At 36.5% G+C, this 17,168-nt stretch overlaps 1 pseudogene; it reads right to left on the bottom strand.

Moving 5' to 3' along the window:
* Positions 1 to 3,068: 3,068 nt before the first annotated feature.
* On the bottom strand, positions 3,069 to 4,039 carry LOC100155934 (annotated as a pseudogene).
* Positions 4,040 to 17,168: the final 13,129 nt, after the last annotated feature.

The following is a 17,168-nucleotide window of genomic DNA, read 5'->3' as shown; positions in this document are numbered from 1 at the left end:
CTCCTAATTAAAATATTCTGTGCTCCTAGTAGAAGATGAAATCTTAACACAGTTTACATAATATAAAAGCTTCATTATAAATCAAAGAAGTACAAAATAAAACATAGTAAGAAATATTTAGTTGCTCATTAAATTAGCAGATTAAAGGTTTACACTAGCAAAAAAAAGATGAAACACAGAGGAATACCATTCCTTTAAGAAACATAATTATTAGGAATTTAAAATATTTGAGGAAATGTTTGTAATATATCATGTGAAATATATCAGTATATTTATGAGGTCTGAATGACCATAGCTGGCCCTAATGCCATCCAGTTGCAGATATCAGGTGTTCTAGACCAGCTGCCAGCTCTCTGTTGCTGTCACCTGGCTGTATAGTCTAGGTGGGAACACACATTGGTCTCCTGCCATCTCTATCCCCTCAGCCACCAGCACCTGTGTGCTGCACCATTCCTAATCATTTCAGTGCCTGACCACATATTGCGATAAAAGAGAAATTTTGCAACCAGAACTTGGCCAAGTAGAAGCTCTTTATCTACAACAAGACTAACAGGAAAATCTTGGGAGGCACTGCCAAGACCTGGGGGGTGGGAGTCCCTGAGATGCCATTTTTGTAGAATCACCTGCTCTCATCTAGGTCAGTAAATGGTCTACTTGGGAGACGAGACTCTCCATTCTCAGCTTTGTTTTCTATAAAGGAAAGGACAATAAATGAAGGCTAGTGATGTGCATATTGGTGACAACAATAGAGAACATTCTGAGCCATCACCCAAAGAGACAGTACTTCCTGGACTAGTAGTGAGAGGGAGAGAAAGATTTTGTGTTGCTCTTCTGTTTAGTCTTCTGTGGGTTACTAGCTGCACTCTTCTTATTCACAATGTGGGGTATGATTCAGACTCCAAAAGATGAGGTTCCAAAACATCATGACCAGCTTCCTAGTCTAGGACTTAAGGTTATTCCAACGCCAGCGACTGCACTGGATACACATTCAGTATGTCTGATTCAATTTCCTATAAGGGGTTTGTTGCAGACCTCAATAATTTTCAAAAGCTGTATTAGTTGAACAGAATAATTCCACAGTATGTCCTGATGGTGTAGTTTTTGAATAGAAGGTCCCAGTGTATTGTGCTTGTCATTTTCCTGCTACTTTACTTGAAGCATGTGATAGCACCAATGATTTTGGTGTTTCCAAAAAAAAACCTTGTATTCTTATGAAAATAAGCAGAATAATTGGGTAAAAGCTTCAAGAAGAACCAAGAATAATTGTGTTTTAAAGGAAGAAGCCAGGACTGTTCTGCCAACTTTCCCTCACTATAGAGTTATGGACTTTGGTTTCTATATTATGAGGAAAACGTGCATGTAGGATATCTCTAGCAATCATTGCCCTCCTTGTAATCTTTGATCATGCTGCTGATACCAGGAAAGAAGCAATAATATAGTACATAACAAGTGAGTCATCCAATCTAAAAATCCAAGATGAAGAGCTGCCATGGTAGCACAGTGGTAACAAACCCAACTAGTATCCCTGAGGACACGGATTCGATCCCTGGCTTGCTCAGTAGGTTAAGGATCCTGTATTGCCATGAGCTGTGGTGTAGGTTGCGGATGCAGCTCGCGTCTGGCATTGCTGTGGCTGTGGTATAGACCAGCAGCTACAGCTCCGATTCATCCCCTAGCCTGGGAACTTCTATATGCCGCGAGTGTGGCACCAAAAAAGACGAACAGGAGTTCCCGTCGTGGCGCAGTGGTTAACAAATCTGACTAGGAACCATGAGGTTGCGGGTTCGGTCCCTGCCCTTGCTCAGTGGGTTAACGATCCGGCGTTGCCGTGAGCTGTGGTGTAGGTTGCAGACGCGGCTCGGATCCCGCGTTGCTGTGGCTCTGGCGTAGGCCCGTGGCTACAGCTCCGATTCAACCCCTGGCCTGGGAACCTCCATATGCCGCGGAAGTGGCCCAAGAAATAACAACAACAACAACAACAAAGACAAAAAAAAAAAAAAAAAAAGACCAACAAATACAAATTAAAACAAAAAAAATTCAAGATGATGGTGGCAAGTTCTTGGGACACATTATATTAAAAATCACAGTGAAGACACAATATGAGTAGGAAACCTCCACAGAGGAAATTCTGTGTTGTCTACCTTTCATTGCATCAGCTGCACCTGACATTCTAGAGAGAGACCACCTTGAAGGAAGTTAAGGTGATTAGAATACTGTGCTGACATCAAAATATGCTTCTAGATCATTATGTTCAATGATTTCCGGAGTAACTGCCTTTGAGTTTGTTGCCCTTTAAAGCAGTGTGCAGACACCGTATTAGGACCCAGTAAGTGCCTGATTCAGAACATGTATGATGGGGATCTTGTCCTATTTTATGTGGTCTTACAGCTAGGTGTCTAAAGCTTCATGTGCTGGGTTATAAAAATATTTTATGGATTTAAAAGTGTTTAACTCATATTTTGATGTAAGCACAGTTTTAGGGATAAAATGATAAAAGAATAAATGGTACCTGACCAACATAAAGTGATTTTATATAAGCTGCAGAAAATGTGGAGCTTTTAAGTAAAGTCCATTAGGTTCTACAAATGAGAAAGAAAAATAAAGGTGGATTTTATGTGTTGTTTTTTTATAAAATTATTTTACATGCTAAATTAGTCTGTTGATCTTTTTGATGTAAAATGTATGAAAAAAAGTTTAATGGGATTGTTTTTAGTCCTGGAACTAAATCTTACAGATTATTTGAAGTATTTTAGATTATAAAGGAAATGGAATTTTTAGTTTAGCCAGTATGAATATGCACCTAAATTTTATGAAGTTAATTTCATACAATATAAATTTTATAATAGTTAAACATCTTGTCATTGATATTAGGTAGCAAATATAAGCAAATTAACTATAAACTATAAAACTATACCAAAAGTAAGTATAGTTAGAGAATGTATAATTGCATGTAAGCTTCTTTATTATAAATATTTAACAAGGAACATATATTACATTTATCACTTTAAATCAAATTATTTTAAAAAATAATGGTGTTCACAAGAAAAAAGTAAAGTCCAATTTTTTTCTCAACTCAACAAACCTAATCTTGAGAGAGACAGATGAGAATGCAGCCTAGAATTTACATACGTGGTCTTTAGTTTATACATTGCTGATTTCACCTCTTTGTTTCTCAATGTGTAGATAATGGGGTTCAATGTAGGTGTGAAAACTGTAGAGAACACAGAAAGGACTTTATCTACTGGAAAGTTGCTAAAAGGCCAAGCATAGATGAAGATACATGGCCCAAAAAAGAGGGTCACTACAATGATGTGGGCAGTCAGAGTACCTCGGTCTTTGGCCATGTGCACTGAGGAACGCTGCCGCACAGGACCAGGATGACTGCATAGGAGATCAGCAACAGCACGAATGAAGTCACCCCCATGAGCCCACTATTCAAAAGCATCAACACTTCAGGGACATAAGGATCTGTACAGGCAAGTTTGATGACCAAAGTAAGGTCACAGTAAGAACTGTCCACTATGTTTGGACCACAGAAGGGCAAGTTTACAGTGAAAGCTAACTGGCTCAGTGAGTGCATGACCCCAATCACCCAAGAGCCTACTACTAGACCTGTACATTTGCACAAGTTCATGATGGTTGCATAATGGAGAGGTTTGCATATGGCTACATACCTGTCATATGCCATGGCTTCAAGGAACATCATCTCTCCACCAGCAAAGATATGGAGTAGGAATATCTGGGCTATGCAGCCCTCAAAGGAGATGGTCTTGGGTTCATAAAGGAAATCATGGATCATATTGGGGGTTGCATAAGTGGCCAGAAACACATCAAGAACAGAAAGATTACTGAGCATGATGTACATGGGTGTGTGCAGGGCAGGTTCAGAGATCACTGTGAGGACAATGAGGAGGTTGCCCAGCACAATGGTGACATACAAGACATTAAACAACATGAAGAAGAAGTATTGGAGCTCCCAAGAACTGGAGAGTCCCAGCAACACAAACTCAGCCACCCTAGAATTATTTACTGGGTCCATGAAGTACCTACAAAGAGAAATATTAGTAAATTATTATCAAGAGCAAGAAAAGTATACCCGAATCCTTATGGGTTCTTCTCAACATTAATTTGAAATGCTCTACAGTTATTCCTATTAGGAAATATTTTATCTGTAATTTTGACAAATATATTCTTCTCTCAATTACACTTTCTAATGAAGGATATCTATGAGGTGTAAATGAAGTAAATAAAGAACTCCATTTATATATTTGTGTGTTAAATGTGATGCTAAACAAACATACCAAAAAATCAACATGCAAGTATCACAATTAGTAGGAGATGTTAAGGCATTCACAATTTTTACTACCTTCTTGCCTTGCTGATTTTCACTATCTGATTGGGATTATCTACAAACAGCTTCAATTCTTAGAGAACTCTTAAGAGGGCACACTTAAGAAGGACCAGACCTATCTTGTTCCCTGTGACTTTTACTATGAGTTTCTCTCCTCTTGCCTCTGTCCTTTCTCTATTATTTAACCTTCACAACTATATCATTAAAATTTAATCCATTTTGTCCCTGAAGCTACAATAGCTGTTTTGGTTTGGAATAAAGTCCTTGAAGGTTGCCCATATGTCAGTACAGAATATTGATAGATAAGACAATAGCTATAAAATGCAAGGGTCTGATTTTGTTAACATAGTTGAAAAGTTCTGAAGGCCAAATGTAACATTTCACTTATCAATTTTGAAAACTTCCAAAAGGGGAATTTTAACCAAGATATGGAATTGGTAGGTGCTGACCAAGATTTCTCTGACCTAGTAAACTAAGGTAACTTATTTGACAATTATCCAGCACAAAATGTCTTCTCATTATGCAAAAGTTGAGGTAATAAACAATAGGAGACAATAAAAAAATAACAATTAAGATAACATACTGTTGAAAAAATCACTTTGTTGTACAGCAGAAATTATCACAACCTTGTAAATCAACTATACTTCAACAAGACTTGTTAAAAAAGAAAAAATAAACAATTTGCCAATAGATTATTAAATAATCCATTCTTCCTATGTTCTCTCTGCAGTTTCTTTGGAAGAATTCAGAAGGAGCTTCCAAAGAGATAGACAAGACTTTGAGGATTCATTTTTTAAAACTGTGTTTTAAAGTTTTTAGTTGGAAAGAAGATAGGTTTTTTTCTTTTAGGAAAAATATTCTCATTTTTCATTTTCTATGTTACAGTTATAAGTGATAAGTGTCAGTCTCCATAAAATTTATGAAGTAAAAGGATGATGTCAGTGGGAAAACCTGTGTAATTTGAAAGTGCTTTACATGCAGTATGGAAACATTAAAGTATTTATAATAATCTGGTAAGGAGGAGATTATTGCTCCCATTTTTCTTAGAAGGAAATAAAGTCTCAGAAAGGTTAACTAATATGCTCAATATTATACTAATCCAGAACTTCATCCCATAGCTTCAAAGCTCTTTCCACAAATGCTGATAGTAGAGTTTCTAATGGAATCTGAAAGGTATGGATTAGGAGTATGTGTCAAAAGTTTTTTTGGTCATCTCTCTTCTTTAGAGAAATATCCACCCAGATCTTCTGCCCATCTTTGATCCAACAATCCCACACTTGGGCATATATCTGGAGAAAACCATAATTTGAAAAGATATATGCTCCCCTATTCTCCCTGCAGCTCTATTTACAGTAGCCAAGTCATATAAGTAACTTAGATGTCCATTGACAAAGGAATGGATAAAGAAGAGAAGATGTCGTACATATACACAGGGGAATACTGTTCAGCTATAAAAAAAGAATGAGATAATACCATTTGTAGCAACATGGATGGACCTAGAGATTGTCATACTGAGTGAAGTTAAAGAGAGAAAGATAAATATTACATGATATCGCTTATATGTGGAATCTAATAAAATGATACAAAATAACTTATTTATGAAAAAATAAGCTCACAGATTTCAAAAGTAATCTTATGGTTATCATAGGTGAAACAAACCAGTGGGGGGAAGAGGGGATTGGGAGAGTGGGAATAACATATACATACTACTGTACAGAATAGATTATTAAGAACCTACCATGTAGCAAAAGAAAATCTACTCAAAAGTTTGAAATAACCTATATGGGAAAAAAGAATGGATGTATTTGTAAATATGGCTGATTCACTTTGCTGTACACCTGAAACTAATGCAACATTGTGGGTCAACTATACTCCAATATGTATTAAAAAAAAAAAAGAAAAGAGTATGTGTATGTGACAAATTGAATTATCCATATTAGAGGATGAGAGGAGGTGAGTTTAGGCAGTTGATATAAAACTTAAATATTATTAAATGTACCATAGATAAACTTAATTATCCCTTTCTAGTTAAAGAGGTAGGAAGTGATATATATTTTGTTTTTCAAAATGGTTAATACTTTTTGCTTAAAGAGATAAGTTTGTAGTTTAAAATGCATTAGCTTGGAAAATTTTATCCTCTGATAATATTTGCTAGATGGGTTATTGCTGTCTTACAGTTAACAAAGTTCCTTCCAAAAATTTGAGCATTAAAAAAATAATCAAAAGGAATTCCCTGGTGGCTCAACAGGTTAAATATCTGGCATTGTCACTGCTGAGGCTTGGGTCACAGGTGTGGCACATGTTCAATCCCTGGCCCAGGAACATCTCTTCTGCATGCCACAGGCACAACCAAAAAAAAAAAAAAAAAAAAAAAAAAAAGAAAAGAAATTAAACCAGGAGAATAAACAATGAATGCTGTGACAAAATAACTAAAATGAAACCATTCCAAAGGACATTTAGATCAATAATTATCACTAGGAGCGGAAGGAACAGCCTCTCATTTGCATTCTCTGTGGGAAAGGGAATTTATATACAAAAGGAGAAAGTATGGGTTTAAAAAACATTGGGAGTAAAATTATTCTTGACCATATTTTTTTTATTCGGTCAGTAACCTATGAAATGACAACTTTCTAGTAGTGAAAGTGAATGAGAAATTAATAGGTGTGGGAAAGGGAGGAAGAAAAATACTGGAAGAAACCCAGAAATCCTTACAGTATGACTCTGTATCCTTCCACTGAGTGCCATTTTTATCTGGATGTTGGACTGGGCTGTGCTGAACTATGATAAATATAAAATAATGTCCCTATCCCTATGCTTTTGTAGAGTCACTTCTTCTCAGTTTTTTAGAAGAAAAACCTTAAAATAAAATCAGCTCAAATATTACAGAAATTAATCCCTAATCCATTTTCTATCATACCCAAAGTAAAATTCTATGAGCCAGACTGTCATGAATGTAAATAGTTTGCAGTTGAGGCAAAGGAATTTGAACAAAACTGTAAGTCCAAACAGCACAAGCAGTTGCTTCAAATTACTTTCTGTGGTTAAAGGCCTCATTAACATTTTCGAAGGAAAAAAATCCAGAGAAATTAGATCGAGCAAGTGCTTGACACCAAATGAAGAAAACATACCTGGTTTAATTATCTGCATATTGCAAGAACGTTGAAGCAAATTTTGGCTCCTTTCAAATTAAATGCTCCTATAAGAGAGCTGGATCAGATATATAACTAGAATGACTATTGACTTAGGCAAACCACCTCTTCTCAGCACTCTATTTGACTGGATTCCCACTTCATTGTTTCTGCATTTTGTTCAGGACTGGGGAATGAATTGGGACTTTGGGAGGACAGAGGTGTCCCATGGTGATTCATTGTCGCTATAAGTTTGCTGTTTCATTGAATAAGGAAAATGGCTCATGTTCAAAAAGTCAAATCACTTTCAGCTTCCCTTCAGCTCTCAGGCTCTTCCCCTGGCTCTTACTTCTACTGATTATGGGAACTATGTTTCTAATAGATTTAGGGAAATTTTGATATATGAGAATTTCTGAAATATTTTATGAATAATTGACTCTTTAGTGATATTCTCCACCTTAGAATATGGAAAAAACTCATCAGAGAATATCTAATCCCCCACAATAAGGATATGTAATGAATTCCTCTTCTAATCTTAACTATTAAGTATCACCAATAGAGACTTCAATGTGAATATATTTGCACACCTATCATATATCCTACTTATGATGTATTATATGAGAAAAGAATAACCTGGGTTTTATGTACAATTTTTTTTAATGTAGGATTTTTGCACAGGTGAAACTGACCTGTAGTATTTTGAAGCTGTGCTATCCACATCCAGTTTTGGTATTGAGACAATGATCGACTCATCAAAGTACTTTATCCCTAGTATTATTGGTTCTTTGAAGGCTTGGAAGATTTTGTTCATAAGCTTGAATGTGGGGAGTTCCTGTCATGGTACATGGAAACGAATCCGACTAGGAACCATGAGCTTGCAGGTTCGATCCCTGGCCTCACTCAGTGGGTTAAGGATCTGGCATTGTCCTGAGCTGTGTGTAGATTGCAGACACGGCTCGGATCTGATGTTGCTGCGGCATAGGCCAGGAGCTGTAGCTCTGATTAGACTCCTAGCCTGGAAACATCCATGTGAGGTGGGTGCAGCGCTAAAAAAAGGGAAAAAAAAAAGAAAAAAAATAACTTCAGTGTGTCCCATGTCTTCTGTAGGATAGCAAATTTGACCTCTTTTTCAAGATGTGCCATAGGTATTAGCAACTTCACTTTTCTTCTTTTTAAGAAAACGTGGCAACTTATGCTTTCCTGAAAAATTAGTAAATTCATCCTAGTAAGTCTACTGTCTTCTGCTTTTATTTGTATAGTATAGGTCTTTAGTGTTATTGTTGCTGTTCAGCCCTGGTCAGTTCTTTCATTTGTTTGTTTTGCATCTTCAAGAATAATACTTGGCTTTCATTGATAACCATACTAGTTTATTTGGTTTTATTTCAAGAACTTCTGTTTTTAAAAGTAGAACTAAACTGAAATATCATCTCTCATATATTATATTGGTAAATATTCAAATTTTCACAACTCAGGCTAAGAGGCACTCTCATATATTACAAGTGAGAATGCAAAATGCATCAACTATTATAGATGTGCAGTTAACAGTATCTAAAAAATTTGTACCGTTGACTCTTGTACTTAGCAGTTTTACCTAGGAGACTAGGAAAAAAACCCATAATTAAACATATGTTGATAAGAGTTGAAGTGCATGGAGGGGAGCATGTGGGCATTCTCTCATCTTTCATGTATCTCTTTGATGGTCCTTAGAGGCCTTTCTGAGGACAATAGTGGAGAACAAGGCTCAGACAACAAAAATGAGTAAGACATTGCCTACAGGCTGTGATATTGAACAATAGCTGCTATGATTCCAAAAAGACAGCAAGACTTCAAGTTTCTCCTAATGAAAGAACAGAACCCTATCTATAGTGTGTCCTGCAGAAAGTATCAAACAATGTGATCAAGTCTCTGGGGTCCATGATTTGCAGAAAATACAGAGGACAGAGGTACATGCTGTAATGTACTCTATGCATGCAACCACAGTATTTCAGTCTTGGGGAGATGCTGCAGGGTGAATAGCTGAGGTTCTTCAAAGGATAAATTGCATAGAAAAAGAAGGAATGGTGGGAAGGAGACTTAAAGATTAAAAGAAAAGGAAAGGAAGTGAACAAGATGGGTATAGATGTAAACATAACTGCAAAGAAGTTACTAGAAAAGTCCAGGTAGTGGTTAATTGGGGAAGGAGAGAGAGTTGTGTTTGAGATGGACAAATGTGAGACCTTCAGGGATGACTGGCAAGGTTCTATATTGTAAACTGAAATATGGTTATAATGGTGTTTGGCTTATATTTTATTGTGCTATACATTTGGGGTATTTTTCTGTAATTGATTTTACTCTGCAGTTAAAAGGTTCTAATAATGAAAAATGAATATTGTTATGATAGATATTATTCATTGACTCAGCTTCCAATCCATCCTCCTCTAAGATGTTTTCTGTTGCATTAAAAAATACTTGAAATCTATAAAGTGCTTTGTTTAGCCAAGTTTTTCTATGCAAATTAGGTTCCACCAATTAGATGCACTAATATAAGCTTTAGAAGGCAGGGGTGAGGCAGAGAGCAGTACCAACATAATCGCTGCTGGTGAGCAAGATGATGAGATGCAAGGGAGAAGTGATTGTGGCAGCCTGATCTGTCTTCTAGAGATTACACATTAGCTACACAGCTGTTGAGGATGGTGAGTCAGAGGCAGTAGCATTTTGAGGCTTTTTACCTTAAAAGATAACTGCAGAGTTCTATTCTGGAAACTAACAACTGAAGAACTGGCCCCCAAGACCTACTTCTCCAGCTCTTTCAATGAGCATCTAATGCACTGTGTTAAATCTGCTTACTATACACAGTGGTTTTCTTTGCTTCACTAAATCCAATCAATATTATTATTCTCTGACAAAATGAAAAAGTAGAGAGAGATACATAGTTATGTTAAAAAAAATCCTAATTTAAGCACACTTTCTAGCTGTATTTATTTAACAAAAAACAATCAGAAGGAAAAGATAAAGTGTCAGTTAAGTTATACCAGCAACTCTGTAGGCTACATCAACCCATGATCTTACAGTCCTATTTGGATGTTGGTCCTTCTTACTCCAGCATAAATTGTACATATTTATCTCACAGTATAAGTAGTAACATTTAAAATAAGTTACAATAAAAAGTACCCTGATCTTTATGAGATTAATCATCATAACAGAAGCATCATGACAGTAAACTGAAAGACTGTCAAAGACTAGACTTTATTGGCATCTGACAGTACATGCAAGACGTTCACACAAATTAGGTTTCCATGGTTCTTTTCTCCTCCCAGTTTTCAATCCGGATACATGCATCTCAAAATCACCATGCAAAATAGTAAGAGGGAAGACACAGGGGAAAAAAGAGGGTTATTTCAGTTCTCTCATCACCTTTGCTCTGTTTGTGATAAAAGCTTATTCAGAAAGCAAGGTTTCATTGGTCATTGTTTAAGGTTGAAAACAGGTCTATCCCAAGTCTGAATATATTCAAATGATAGCATCTACAAAGAATTTCTTGGAGTTCCCATTGTGGCTCAGTGGAAACAAATCTGACTAATATCCATGAGGACACAGGTTCGATCCCCGGCCTCACTTACTAGGTTAAGGATCCTGCATTGCCATGAGCTGTGATGTAGGTCACAGATGCAGCTTGGATCTGTCATTGCTGTAGCTGTGGTGTAGGCCAGTGGCTACAGCTCTGATTTGACCCCTAGCCGGGGAACTTCCATATGCTGCAAGTGAGGCCCTAAAAAAGACAAAAATAAAGAACTTCTTCCCTTTGACAGCAGAGTCTAGTGATCACATTATCTCAGGCCCTTATCAGGGTAGAATAATTCTTCACATAAAACAGTTCATATACAAAATTTTACTTATCTAAGTTACTATTCACTAATTGATGTATTCATCTATATCTTCACCTTAATAGTATTGAAAGATCAAATATCAGTATTCTTTTTTTAATTTTTATTAAAGTATAATTGATTTACATTGTTGTGCCAATTTCTACTGTACAGCAAAGTGACCCAGTCATACATATGTATACACTCCCTTCTTATATTATCTTCCACCATGTTTGATCCCAAGAGACTGAACATAGTTCCCTGTGCTATACAATAGGACCTCATTGTTTATTCATTCTAAATGTAATAGTTTGTATCTACTAACTCCCAACTCCCAGTCCATTCCACTCCCTCCGCAATATATATCATCATTCTTATTCTGACCAAAATTGTGGTGAAAATCCAATCTAAAACAAATAATTTAATAATTACTCATTGTAAAGAAGAAATTGCATAATAATTAAACAAAAAAAATGTAATTTCTTCTTACAAAAATTATGAGCAGTGAAAAAAAAACAAGTTTCTAAAGGCTTGAATTAATATAAGAACCAATGTAGCTTTCTAATGGAAGCTACTTTTAATTTTCTAAGTTAATCTTGATATATATTAATTTTATACACTACTTGTACAGACACAACTATTTCAAATTTATAAAATAAAAATTTACCTTTCAAATTAAACATATCAATTGTTAGCTCAGGAGAGTATTAAGTTCTATAAAAATATCCAGAGTTGTTTGAAATGATGCCATAGTAACATTTATTGACCTAACATTTATGTGCTTTATATGTCCTTTATTCCTCAAACAACTATGGGGTGCAGGTACCATAACTATATCCTTTTACAGATGTAGAAACTGAGGCTGAGGAACATTAGGTAACTTGCCCAAGTTTATACCACCAACAAACAGAATAGGCATTTAATCCTGATAAAAGATGCCCAAGTCTAAGACACTTTACCCCTACACTCAGGGTGGATCCAGATTCTGCAGAGCCTAAAGTTTGTACAATCTAAGGGGACTTCCTTAAAAAAAAAAGATCAAAATTATGAACAAATGGCTGCTGGGGTCCATTCTAAGTATTTGGAAGAAACCCATGCAAAACAGGGGTCTAAAACTCAGTCTTCAGTGTAAATCCATCCCTCATTACAGCATATAATATTCTGAAATTTTCCTCCAATATTTTTGGAAGTATACATCATTTAGAGTTTTTATTGTCATTACATATATCCAATTCTCTCATGCTTTACAATTTACATTTATCATTTCATCTAGACCAGATTTTAATAGTTTTTTCACCTGCCTTCAATGATATTGCTAAATTTTACAAAACAGCTTTTTACAGTTTTTAAAAGCTCATAGATTTGGCATTGCCAAGCTTTCCAAACACCTGAGGGAATATGAGGTTGTTTGTCCTCATTGTCTCCTTGTAAATCCTCTGTATCTCAATGTTCCCTCAGTTGGGTTACTGGAAATTTGGACCATTTAAAGCTGTCCTCAACCTGCTATGTTTGTACCAGCTTGTTTCTCTTCACCTAGCATGCTTTCCAAGACATTATTTCTGCCTCTAATTGCCCCAGTGGCAAATGGCACCATCTTTATTAACTGCTAAAGGAGGCTGTGGCCATGTCACTCCACTTACCCTTGGCAAGAGTGTCAGCAGCATGTTGAGAAGACATGGTGATAAAACAATCCACCTCTACCTCCTAATTAAGATCTAAGTGTTTATGTGATATGTAGAGGTAGGTATCTTGTATGTTGACCCCTCATGCTGAACCATCAAGGAAAATGGTAGTTTCCTTTATATATGGAAGTTCTCCAGAGGCTGCCTTTTCATTTGCAGATACACAGCCTCACTGTCAACCCAAAAACTCAATCTCAATATTGACTTGCCTTACAGAATTGTTTGCTGATGAGTTATATTGTTGAAGTTTTTACAAATGTCATTGATTTTAAAATTGGCCACATAAGCACTCAAGATTGATGACACCTCTTTAAAGTTTCCAGAGAGTTCCCACTGTGGCTTAGCAGATTTGAGCCCGACATAGTGTCCATGAACTTGAAGGTTCAATCCCTGACCTCACTCAGTAGGTTAAGGATCTTGCATTACCACAAGCTGTAGGATAAGTTGGAGGTGCAGCTCAGATCTGGCATTGCCATGGCTGTGGCATAGGCTGGCAGCTGCAACTCCAATGAAAACCCTATCCCAGGAGCTTCCATATGCTATGGGTGCATATAGAAGAAAAATTAATAAAAATAAAAAGTCTCTATAGTTTTATCATGTAAAAATCAGTTCATTTTAAAACGTATTTCCTGTTAAAACAAATACATTATTTGAAAGGGTTATTTGGAGCACCTCTAAAACACCGGTTAGAAAATTTATATATAAATGAGTTCCTGGACTTCCCGTCATGGCTCAGTGGTTAACAAATCCGACTAGGAACCATGAGGTTGTGGGTTCTATCTATCTCTGGCCTTGCTCAGTGGGTTAAGGATCCAGTGTTGCCGTAAGCTGTGGTATAGGTTAAAGATGTGGCTTGGATCACGTGTTGCTGTGGCTCTGGTGTAGGCCGGCAGCTACAGCTCTGATTCAACCCCTAGCCTAGGAACCTCCATATGCCATGGGAGCAGCCCCAGAAATGGCAAAAAGACTAAAATAAAATAAAATAAATAAAATAAAAATAAATGAGTTCCTTGATCCCAAACATATTTTCATATGTAACTGAAACTGAGAGAAAATGTATACACACAACCAAAATTTGGCTATTTTTATCCCTATTTCAAATAGAATTATGCTATTATTTTGCAGATATAAACAGGTTTTATTCTCATGTTAATACTGTAGACATTTTATTCAACAACTTCAAAAAGGCCTAGGTTTAAACACAATATCACACTTTTAAATTCTAAAATTGTTTACTTATTTCCTTAATACATTAATGAATAAGATAAAAACACATTGAGGAAGAAACATTCCTCTTATCATTTGGCTTAAAATGAAACACGGGATATTTCATTTTCTTAACTTCTGTCTAGTCAATGGTGATTAGTTCATCTGTTATTCTTTTTTTTTTTCCTGCTTTTTTTTTTAATTTTTTTTTTATTTTATTTTCCCACTGTACAACAAGAAGATCAAGTTATCCTTAGATGTATACATTGCAATTACAGTTTTTCCCCCACCCTTTCTTCTGTTGCAACATGAGTATCTAGACATAGTTCTCAATGCTATTCAGCAGGATCTCCTTGTAAATCTATTCTAGGTTGTGTCTGATAAGCCCAAGCTCCCGATCCCTCCCACTCCCTCCCCCTCCCATCAGGCAGCCACAAGTCTCTTCTCCAAGGCCATGATTTTCTTTTCTGAGGAGATGTTCATTTGTGCTGGATATTAGATTCCAGTTATAAGTGATATCATATGGTATTTGTCTTTGTCTTTCTGGCTCATTTCACTCAGTATGAGATTCTCTAGTAACATCCATGTTGCTACAAATGGCATTATGCCATTCTTTTTTATGGCTGAGTAGTATTCCATTGTGTATATATACCACCTCTTCCGAATCCAATCCTCTATCGATGGACATTTGGGTTGTTTCCATGTCCTGGCTATTGTGAATAGTCCTGCAATGAACATGCGGGTGCAAGTGTCTCTTTTAAGTAGAGCTTTGTCTGGATAGATGCCCAAGGGTGGGATTGCAGGGTCATATGGAAGTTCTATGTATAGATTTCTAAGGTATCTCCAAACTGTTCTCCATTGTGGCTGTACCAGTTTACATTCCCACCAGCAGTGCAGGAAGGTTCCCTTTTCTCCACAGCCCCTCCAGCACTTGTTATTTGTGGATTTATTAATGATGGCCATTCTGACTGGTGTGAGGTGGTATCTCATGGTAGTTTTGATTTGCATTTCTCTTATAATCAGCGATGTTGAGCATTTTTTCATGTGTTTGTTGGCCATCTGTACATCTTCTTTGGAGAAATGTCTATTCAGGTCTTTTGCCCATTTTTCCATTGGGTGACTGGCTTTTTGCTGTTGGGTTGTATAAGTTGCTTATGTATTCCAGAGATTAAGCCCTTGTCCATTGCATCATTTGAAACTATTTTCTCCCATTCTGAAAGTTGTCTTTTTGTTTTCTTTTTGGTTTCCTTTGCTGTGCAAAAGCTTTCAGTTTGATGAGGTCCCATGGGTTTATTTTTGCTCTAATTTCTATTGCTTTGGGAGACTGACCTGAGAAAATATTCATGATGTTGATGTCAGAGAGTGTTTTGCCTATGTTCTCTTCTAGGAGTTTGATGGTGTCCTGTCGTATATTGAAGTCTTTCAGCCATTTGGAGTTTATTTTTGTGCATGGTGTGAGGGTGTGTTCTAGTTTCATTGCTTTGCATGCAGCTGTCCAGGTTTTCCAGCAATGCTTGCTGAATAGACTTTCTTTTTCCCATTTTATGTTCTTGCCTACCTTGTCAAAGATGAATTGACCATAGGTGTCAGGGTTTATTTCCGGGTTCTCTCTTCTGTTCCATTGGTCTGTCTGTCTGTTTTGATACCAGTACCACACTGTTTTGATGACTGTGGCTTTGTAGTGTTTCTTGAAGTCTGGGAGAGTTATGCCTCCTGCTTGGTTTTTGTTTCTCAGGATTGCTTTGGCGATTCTGGGTCTTTTGTGGTTCCATATAAATGTTTGGATTGTTTGTTCTAGTTCTGTGAAAAATGTCATGGGTCATTTGATAGGGATTGCATTGAATCTGTAGATTGCTTTGGGTAGGATGGCCATTTTCACAATATTGATTTTTCCAATCCAGGAACACGGAATACCTTTCCATTTCTTTACATCTTCTTTGATTTCTTTGCTTAATGTTTTATAGTTCTCGGCATATATGTCCTTTACCTCTTTGGTCAGGTGTATTCCGAGGTATTTGATTTTGTGTGGTACAATTTTAAAAGGTATCATATTTTTGTATTCCTTTTCTAATGTTTCATTGCTGGTATACAGAAATGCAACTGACTTCTGAATGTTCATCTTATATCCTGCCACTTTGCTGAATTTATTAATCAGTTCAAGTAGTTTTGGGGTTGAGTCCTTAGGGTTTTCTATGTATAGAATTATGTCATCTGCATACAGTGACAGTTTTCTCTCTTCTCTTCCTATATGGATGTATTTTATTTCTTTTGTTTGTCTAATTGCTGTGGCTAGGACTTCCAAAACGATGTTGAAGAGCAGTGGTGAGAGTGGGCATCCCTGTCTTGTTCCAGATTTGAGTAAGAAGGCTTTCAGTTTTTCCCCATTGAGGATTATATTTGCTGTGGGTTTATCATAGATGGCTTTGATTATGTTCAGGAATGTTCCCTCTATACCCACTTTGGCGAGGGTCTTGATCATGAATGGATGTTGAACTTTGTCAAATGCTTTTTCTGCGTCTATTGAGATGATCATATGATTTTTGACGTTTTTTTTGTTAATGTGGTGTATGATGATTGATTTGCGTATGTTGAACCATCCTTGTGAACCTGGGATGAACCCAACCTGGTCATGGTGTATAATTTTTTTTGGTATGTTGTTGGATTGGGTTGGCTAAGATTTTGTTGGGAATTTTTACATCTATATTCATCAATGATATTGGGCGATAGTTTTCTTTTTTGGTGGTATTTCTGCCTGGTTTTGGAATGAGGGTGATGGTGGCCTCATAGAATGTCTTTGGGAGTATTCCTTCTTCTTCAACCTTTTGAAAGAGTTTAAGGAGGATGGGCCCCAATTCCTCTTTATATGTTTGATAAAATTCACCTGTAAAGCCATCTGGTCCAGGACATTTATTTGTAGGGAGTGATTTTATGACCTCTTCAATTTCATTTCTAGTGATGG

Source organism: Sus scrofa, unplaced genomic scaffold, assembly GCF_000003025.6.
Source record: "Sus scrofa isolate TJ Tabasco breed Duroc unplaced genomic scaffold, Sscrofa11.1 Contig740, whole genome shotgun sequence".
Taxonomy (NCBI): Eukaryota; Metazoa; Chordata; class Mammalia; order Artiodactyla; family Suidae; genus Sus; species Sus scrofa.
Note: the sequence above shows the minus strand (reverse complement) of the source record. Positions and strands in the feature narration are given on the sequence as shown.